Source organism: Symphodus melops (genome assembly GCF_947650265.1).
Source record: "Symphodus melops genome assembly, chromosome: 7".
Lineage (NCBI taxonomy): Eukaryota > Metazoa > Chordata > Actinopteri > Labriformes > Labridae > Symphodus > Symphodus melops.
Window position 1 is genome coordinate 8,309,716 of NC_136697.1, and position 8,999 is coordinate 8,318,714.

The window sequence follows — 8,999 nt, forward strand, 5'->3', positions numbered from 1 at the left end:
TCCAGCAGTAACCTCATAATCCTTGATTAGCATGTTAAACTGGCATCGCGGGGCAGGGTCACCAAAGCAGTCAATGCTCTTTATGAACATAAGGGAAATATTATTGGCATCAATCCAGTTATTTACTCATTTTACAATGAAACTAAAATATTAATGTTACAGTAAAAGTCAGAGGCTCACCAAGGTGAGGAGGTATGATGGTGATCTCACACAGGTCATGTAGCATTTGGCACTTCAAAGCAATTTATTCAAGCTACATCAGATAAAAAGGATTAACAAACATTCATCACAAGATGAACCTGATTATTCAGATAAAATGAAACTTTAAAATAACACAAATCTAAAGTCTCACCAGCTGATGCAGCTCTGTCATATGTCCTGTCAAAAATGCTTAGTCACAGTTTGACTGTCAACATGACCTGTTTATGATTGAAAGGTAATTTTTCTAACTAGTTTCCAACTAGTTTCTAATAATAAATTATTGGTCAATGATTCTCATTGTTTAAATATCTTTCCCCGTTCAATACAAGCCATTAAAGATATTACAATGTAATGCATTTTCTAGTGAAACTGATATTTTACCACACATGTAAAATAAGTGTTATCAGTACTACAAGGGCCTTTTTACCTTTTGTGCCCATTTCATTTGTAGCGCCTCCAGCCGCATGGTTTTGTCATGCGGCCCAGCATGTACAGAGGTTATAGTCCTCGTTGTCGCGTCTGTGGGTTTGAATTCGACTCGGCTCTTTGTCATCCCCCTCTCTCTCCTCTGAACGTTTTCTGTCTCTCTTCAGCTGACTCCTTCAATCAAAGCAAAAAGGCCCCCAAAAAATAACTTTAAAATAACAACAGAAGAAAGTCTTAGTTAATGAACTTAAGTGGAGCTAAAGTATATTCAGATCTTTCATAACTTATTGTCTTTTTAACTTGTTTGTACAAGAGGAAGCTTTGTGCATTTATTTTAGCGTTGCCCTGATAGATGAGGTTCAGAAGAACAACAAACCATTCCCTGAAGTAGAATTTGCATTTTATGAACCCGACTTTTCGCAGAATTCGCTTTTATTGAACACTTCGAAAGGGAGGGTCCATTTGTCATCAAAAATGACATGTTTGGGAGAAATAAAAACACAGACACACCTGAAGCCTGCCTTTTAAAAAGATGTCCATTTATCATCACCTTAAGACTGCTCTTACCCTCCCAGGGTTATTTTGTGTGATGGGACTGAAGCAGCCCTCCTCCCTAACGCTCCAATAAGTGTTTTTCAATTACTGCTGTCAGCCGGTAATCATCCAGTGATGAATAGTCTGATATCCAGCCTTTATATTCATCTGCCTTCTTTGTTAGATTGTTTCTAGACAAGGCTGCGTGTGTGTGTGTGTGTGTGTGTGAGTCTGAGAGGTAATGTATTTTTTTATTTACAAAGTACAGAAGGGGATTAAATGAATGGCAAAGTTAATGAATTTCGCCTTGTTTAATTTTTCATAACACAAACGAATATAAATGCTGCTTTTGCGAACAATTAAAGCATCCGCAGTCACTCCTGAGAAGAAGCTGAAGATTTTGTTTTGATCAAATATTTATGATTATTACTCATCAGGGATAATTGTTGCAATTTATTTCTCTTTTCCAGCTCTTTTAGTTCTCATAACCAAAGCACGCGCAGAATATTATCATTAGAGGCATTATGTAAATACTGTATTATGCAAAAAAGCCAGTAATTGCACCAAACGAATGGCCGCACAATGCAGGAATGAAAAAAACACAAATTATTTTACATTTAGGTCGTTGCAGCAGGAGCAGAGTGGGCAAATTTGATCTCTTAGAATATTAACTAAATACTGTACAGAAAATGGAAAGTACTCCGGTTTTTAATGGAGCAAACAAAAACAAAATAAGTAATATCACTTATGCTATCAGTGCAGTGTAGCTCCTCCTCAGACCTACAAGGCTTTAGCTTAGAGACCCTTTAAAGCTTCAGGCTTGCTGCTGTTTAGTCCTTCTGTCATTTCACTATTTGATGTAATATTTACTACTGAATATCTACAAGAGCCCGACCGATTAATCAGCCAGCCATCGGCTGATATTAGAACATTAGAACATACATTGACTAGTGAATAACGATAACGACGGGCCTCCTCACTGGGACTGGTGGTGGGAGCGTCTTTAACTCCACTGTGTCCAAATGTAGCTTCCACACCTTTGAGTTCACATTCGCAAATTGGTAGATACATAGATGAGCATCTATCAGACTATTATACTAAGTGGTGTGACACGATCATATAATATATCATCTTCCTGATTCTTCAATGCAGTAATCAAATCGTTGGTGCCAAATAACAATATTTTAATTCATACAAATAGCACAAACCTAACAGACTTCATTGCATCACTAGTTCACCACTCCTCATGGTGGGTGCCTGTGACGTTTGGGGGGGTAATGTGAGGAAGTTTATTAGCCAAAAATGAAGTCGACAGGAAAATTAAAAGAAGAAGAAGAACACTGGTTAAAGTCAGACAGCAGTGAAAAGAAGCTCAGAGATAAATCTTAACAAAAGGTAAGGTTCAACTTTTTCACCAAACTGAAGTGAATGAAAATAAACCTCACCTTTTTTTGGGACATTTTATAATATTCAGTATTCAATATTCAGTGAACAATTATCATGTAGCATATCATAATTGTGCTTTAGTATTTTACTTATCTTAGAATCATCCCAGAGTCAGTGATAATGTTGTCACCGTGGGAAGCATATCATACATGCGATTCCCACTCTTAACCATACTGCATATTTCGGGCCAGGTATTGCTGGACTTTGTACATCAGTGGCCCCACAGTCTCTTATTAATACAGCCCAATTAAGCCTAGTTATCCAGTAGCCCAACACATATATTTGATAACTGGAAAGATAAAGTCACTCAGGATGATTTCTAAACCTCTCAGACCTGCTCAAACCATTTAGATGATTTGTAATTCTCTTTATTTGATGACCAAGGGACACCTACCGCCCACACAATGTGACTTTAAGTGAGTTGTAAGTAAGTATGAGAAACAAAGCCAACAGATAATGCTCTCTCTTTTCCCCATGTGATAGAAAATGCTTCAAAGTCCTTTCCTCAAAACAATGAAATAAAATCTGTGTGCAGGCAGAGAAAGGACTCCCTGCACCCCCCTCCCCTTCCTCCCTCCCCCCTCACCACTCTCCATCTATCACATCCAGCAGGTACCACAGGCCACTGACCAAGCCTGTCCTCCCGTCATTAGCCCCGCGTTCTCCCCACGCGATCCGTGTGGCTACCCCTGTCTCCTCTCTCCAGCCCGACACCCCATAATAATATCTCTTTCAACCTTCACACCGTGATAAATAGGGCTGTGCAGAACAAAAGGGGTGGAGGGAGAGGAGGGGCGAAGAGTGCAGGAATTAGGGGTAAAGAAAGGAAAAAAAGAGAAGTCTCATGTGTGAGAAAATGTTGATGTGTGTTTGTGTGTAGTTCTAGTGTCTGGTCTCACACTCTCTCTCTGATAGCAGACTGTCCACAGTCCTGTCTCTACAATAAAGGCACAAAAAGCGCCCCCCCCCCCACCCAAAAAATAAAATTAAATAAATTTAAAAAAATCATAATCACCTAAACAGAAAGGAAGAAAGTGATGTCCTATCATTGTAGTTGTTCCACATATATGAAGCTTAAGAAAGATTTCCCCCTGGAGAACTTAAAGCCTTATCACCTTGAAGAAAATAAAACAACGTAGAAATAAATTTCTAGAATGAAAATGTTTCAACAACTTTCTGAAAGTCTGAGACACAAATAAAACCAATTAAAATACTTTGAGACATTTGTTGTAGGACGTTTAATATCACTGTTTAAGATATTAATAGCACAGGTGTGAAGCACCTTCATCATTGTACCAAGGTGTCATTTTAAGTACTTGGACTTATCCTGCTTGTATCTGATTTGTGTTTCTTCATTAATCTACTCCATGATGTGTAAAAAAAAAAAAAAGAAAGTACGTTATTGATCTCGTGGGACGAAGTGATCCCCCCCCCCCTCTCAGCCATCCCCAAAAGGTAGTAACAGTTGTTAACAGTAACAGTAGTAAACGGACATCTTCAGTCGAGCCAGCGCTGTGTGTGTGAGCATGTCTTACTGTTTGTGTGTGTGGAGCTCCTCACAGACTGGGCCACCAACATTACGCAGCAGCAGTATGAATGTCCAAAGACATGGTAAGGGCTGACCGTCGTTATAGAATGTGTGCAGATTACGCCGTCTGAACAGCCCTGGAGTAAGAGAAGTAGAGATCCAGTACAGATCCAGGCTCCATGTATGTAAACTCCACCTGCTGACCTCATCAATAATAATAATGATAATAATAATAATAATAATACATGTATTTTATATAGTGCTTTTCTAAATACCCACAGACGCTTTGACATAATATTGTAAATAATATACAGTACATAATAATACATGATTATAAAGAAATGGCATAACTGAAATAATAATAAACTCTGTCCTTCATTTAATGTTTTTAAGAGCTAATTTTCTTTGATTAATGTACAACACATACGCTGAGGTTTAACATCATTTAACTACTCACCGTCCTATTAATCCCAACTAAAGAAATAAGAGGTTATGAAGTACTTTCTATCAATTCGATGCATAGTTCACTTCCTAACAAACTAGACGTTTTTCTCCTGATTAGATGTTTTCATACTTTCACATGTCGATTCTTTTTTCACTTTTGCAAAGTTTGTGATTGTCACAACTTCCTTATCAATGCTGGTAACTTAGCAGTGTCAGTAATAAGGACAGCAGCTTTATGTGAAAACAAAGAGGAATGACGAATGGACCCGACTGAATTCCTGCTCCTTGGACTGTCTATACTGTGACTTTGTCTTGTTCATTCATTTAATGGTGTAAAATCAAATAAAAGCTCCTTCAGCTTCACAAAGACAAAAAGAGGGGGTGAAACAATTATGCAGATTCCCCTGAGACATGTTTTGAGTGTGATGCTGAAGTCATAATTAAAAAGTCTCTCTCCTAATGTCGCTGTGATTTATGATCATCACCCCCATGAATATTTCCTCCCGTCTTTGATACGTTTGGTTACATTACATTTCAACTCTTAAACAGATTGGTGTTTGTACATCTTAGTGAGGACCTCTACCTTTGACTCCCTGCTCTCCTCATGTCTGGAGAAGGACTGTGGATATGGACACAAGTTGTCACACCTTTATCATCTGATAAAGAAAGTATCTAAACTGGGCTGATGTTACAGACTGCTACTACGAGACAACCTATCAGACTCCTGCTTATTCCAGTGTGCCATTGTTGGTCTGGTTGGTCCCTGTAAGGGATTTATCTCAAAACATCAAAGTTAAAGTAAGGTGAAAACAAAGCAATACCAGGAAATATGGAAGCCCAAAGAGCATCTTTCTAACATAGTACAAAAGAACTGATGATCCATTTCTACATCTGATAGAAACAAAAAAAAACCTTCCTGTGGCAAAATGACTTTTTTTTTTGTTGGTCTGATTTATTCATTTGTGTCTAATGAGCTTCTTCTGTTCTGACTGAAGGGACACTTCAAATTAGAGTGACATAGTTTTCTTTTTTTGTTTTAGAGTTCGTATAGACGTAAATAATCAACTGAAATGAATCATGGTTTGCATTAAAAAAAAAAAAAAAAAAACAACAACAACATGGTTGTTGTGTACTGAATCGATTGTTAACACAGAGCTGTTTTTCAAAAATGTTTTGAAGGAATACCTTTTTAAAATGAAGTGCCATGAAGTACTTCTAACATGAAATATATATATAAAATAAAACAGAAGCAAATAAATCTGTGCATTTTTTTTTCATAGATGGAAGAAAAGAAAGTCAGGAAAAGTCTTTTTCTCTCAACATTGTTTCTCCTTCACCTGTTTTTAGAGAAAGAAAACGAAGAATCTAACGGATTAAGGTGAGAAAAACTTTCCCTTTTCCCCCTAACCTGTAAAACACCACAGATTGTACAAGAAGCAGATCACCAGACTGTTTTTTTTTTCCTTTCTTGTCTCTCAGGGCTTCCATAGCAAAGTAAGGTTGTTTTTATTTCTTCCACTTTTACAGTGTAGATCTTTTTCTGACTCCCGTCTTCACTGTATTTTCTCTTTCTTTCTTTCTTTCTTTCTTTTTTTCTTTCTTTCTTCCTTCCTTCCTTCAAGAGTTGCCCGTATTGCTCTGACACATCACACATCATGCACATCACTCTAGGAGAGTGTGTGTGTGTGTGTGTGTGTGTGTCTGGGTGTGTGAGGGGGATCTCTGTGTGATTCAAACATAATAACTCTGTATTGCTGCCATCCCCTCCTAAACCGGCCATTGCAGAGATTAATAAGTGTGTGTGTGTGTGTGTGTGTGTGTGTGTGTGTGTGTGTGTGTGTGTGTGTGTGTGTGTATCTGTGTGGCTGCACATAACAGTCCAGACAGTAATATATGCCATGCATACATTATCCATCCTCCCTATTAAGCAGAACTCACAGGCAGGAGAATGAAAGTGAGGCTCCTCTCAGTCTCGTTGGTGTCTCGGTGCAGAGCAGCCTGCCGACCCCCCTCTCCTCCCCACACAGTCAGAGGTTAACATAGCAATCAGGATTGGAGCGCAGATGTAGGCAGACGCTTTAATATTATTTTAATATTCACTGCAGCTTGTAATTGTTAAAGGACAGTCCAGTCCTCACGGCTCTGCCTCAAAGTCTCAGTAATGGTGCCAAACAGTGTTCAAAGCATGAAGGCTGCAGAGCAATGAGTGAGGGAGAAAATGAACAAAGAAAAGGCCCAACACTGAATATTTACGCCACCTGTGACATCTGGCCTTCAATATAAATGCCACAGATGTGCAATGTGGAAATGATCCCACCTCTGTGCTGCCATCAGAGGTAATAGCAGAGCTGTTCTTCATATGTGGGCGGATCTGTTCAGTGTCAGGTGTATTTGCTCAACCTGCAGGCGGTGGCAGGTATATATACTAAGTGTAACGAAATGATATGTGACAGACAACAACTTCAATTGAATCCCTGTCTTCTGATGCTCCGTCTGACTTCATGAGCAGAGCCAGGCGCTCTCGCATGCTCAGTTAGCAGAGAGCTCCAGTGATAGGCTCTATCTGTTAAAACGGCTTGGCTCGGTGTCATTTGTGCCCGGCTCAGTACAGATAAGTATCTCTATCAGAGCGGGTCTACCTGCTGAAGGTGTGTTTAAACTGACGTCTCGCTCGTCTCAAGTCCACCATGATTAAAAGCAGCGAGCTTGGCTCTGCCTCGAGGTCACAGGAGCTTCTGTTCATGCTGTTTCTCCCAACAGGAGTATTGATCATCACCAGTAATGAAAGCTCCACTAAATGTAATTCAACCATAAACACATTTCATTCCCAAAGTTCTTCACAATAACAGTCTATGAAAGTGTGTGTTTGTTGAAGGTTGTTTAAAATAATATATAAATACAGATGTAACTTTTCAGTGAGGCACTGATAAGTCACTGATTACATTTCCACTCAGCTCTGTTGTGTTCTTTTCATTTTTGTGATGTCAAAGGTTTTGATCCCGACCACGGAGCAGAGGTGAAGGCAGGAAAACACAGGTTGTGTTTTGCCTGAAACAAGCCGAGCTACAAAACCAGATGTCAAACCTCGCTGTCGGGCCATCACAAACACAGAAAACAACTTTGATCAAAGTCATGTGGCAGCCTGAAAGCCGTGCGTCGGATCTGCAGCCTCTGAAGGTGCTGAGTGAAACAGGGCCGGCTGGAAAATAAAGGGAGTTGACACCCAAATAGCCCGTCTGCTCTGCATGCTCCTTGCTGTTATGCATCAATCTATCAGCCGGCCTTATTACTATTCAGATTACACCCCGTGCACACACACTATTCAGATGAGAGGCTAAGGTGTGCGGGACTTTGAGGGCTGCGGCGGAGACATGGGTGACCTTTTCAATCGGAGCTGGACACTTTGAGTCGGTAGTGAATCCATCTCAGCGAACTGGTGTGATAGGCCATTTCTTGAAGCCTGTCCAATGCTCTTCAGATCTACTGCGCTGCTATTGTAATGTATGCACATTACATTTGTTCACTTGTGTCCTGGTGTATGCTGGTGTTTGTTTGATGCCACTCTGTGTGCGTTGCAAATATTCAACACTGGTGTTGGCGTGGAGCTCAAAGAAGGAGGCCTGAATCAGAACAATAAGATCACTTCATGGAAAGGTTTTTCATTTCTGTGCTCATACACACACACACACACACACACACACACACACGTGTAGATGTTTACAGCAGCTGCTTTACTAGCAGTGCAAGAGTAGTAAAAAAAGAATCGTGCAGCCGTTGTTGACCGCATTCATAATCCTCTGATTTTGCTGCAATTGATTTGAATCAGTGCAAAACAAATCAAAGTCTATTCATCTTCTCTTTCTTTCCTTTAACTTTTTTTTAAAATACTTCAGATGTGTAGAGAAAGACATTATGTTGTTATCACAAAAGGTCTTTTTTTTTTTTTTTGTCTTTATTGGTCAGGACAGCTGAAGAGAGACAGGAAATGCTGGGAGGAGAAAAGAGAGAGAGGAGGGGTGAGATGGAGCAAAGGGCCGAGTTCAGATTCGAGCTGCAGCCTCTGCACATGGGCCGATTGACAGAACCACGAGGTTACTGACGCCCCCTGATATCGTTTCATTCACTGGCTTGAGTTGCCTCGTCTCATGATTTCTGCCTACTCTGTATGTCGGTGACTGAAGTTTGTCTCTCCTTAGATTAAACCTCACGAAGAGAACTGCATGTGTAGAGAAGTTTATCGATTGATTACAAGTAAAGGAATGGATTTCCTACCTGAGCGTTGTGCAGACGTGACTTCCTTTTAACACTGGGATCTTAACACGAACAAGATCGTTGTTTATTAAGAGTGAACCCCCGAATCACATCAATATGAGATCAAGCATTTGGGGTTAGATTATCTTTACACTGAAGAGTTAATTTT

General features: G+C 39.8%; 1 long non-coding RNA gene across 1 annotated transcript in view; it reads left to right on the plus strand.

Annotated features, from left to right (window-relative positions):
• Window positions 1–8,780, plus strand: part of LOC306827551 — a 46,279-nt gene extending 37,499 nt beyond the window's left edge. The window contains exons 2-3 of the long non-coding RNA XR_013779645.1: window positions 5,860–5,957; window positions 8,543–8,780. This is a non-coding gene — a long non-coding RNA (uncharacterized lncRNA). The remainder of the gene's footprint in view (window positions 1–5,859; window positions 5,958–8,542) is intronic.
• The last annotated feature ends 219 nt before the right edge of the window (window positions 8,781–8,999 follow it).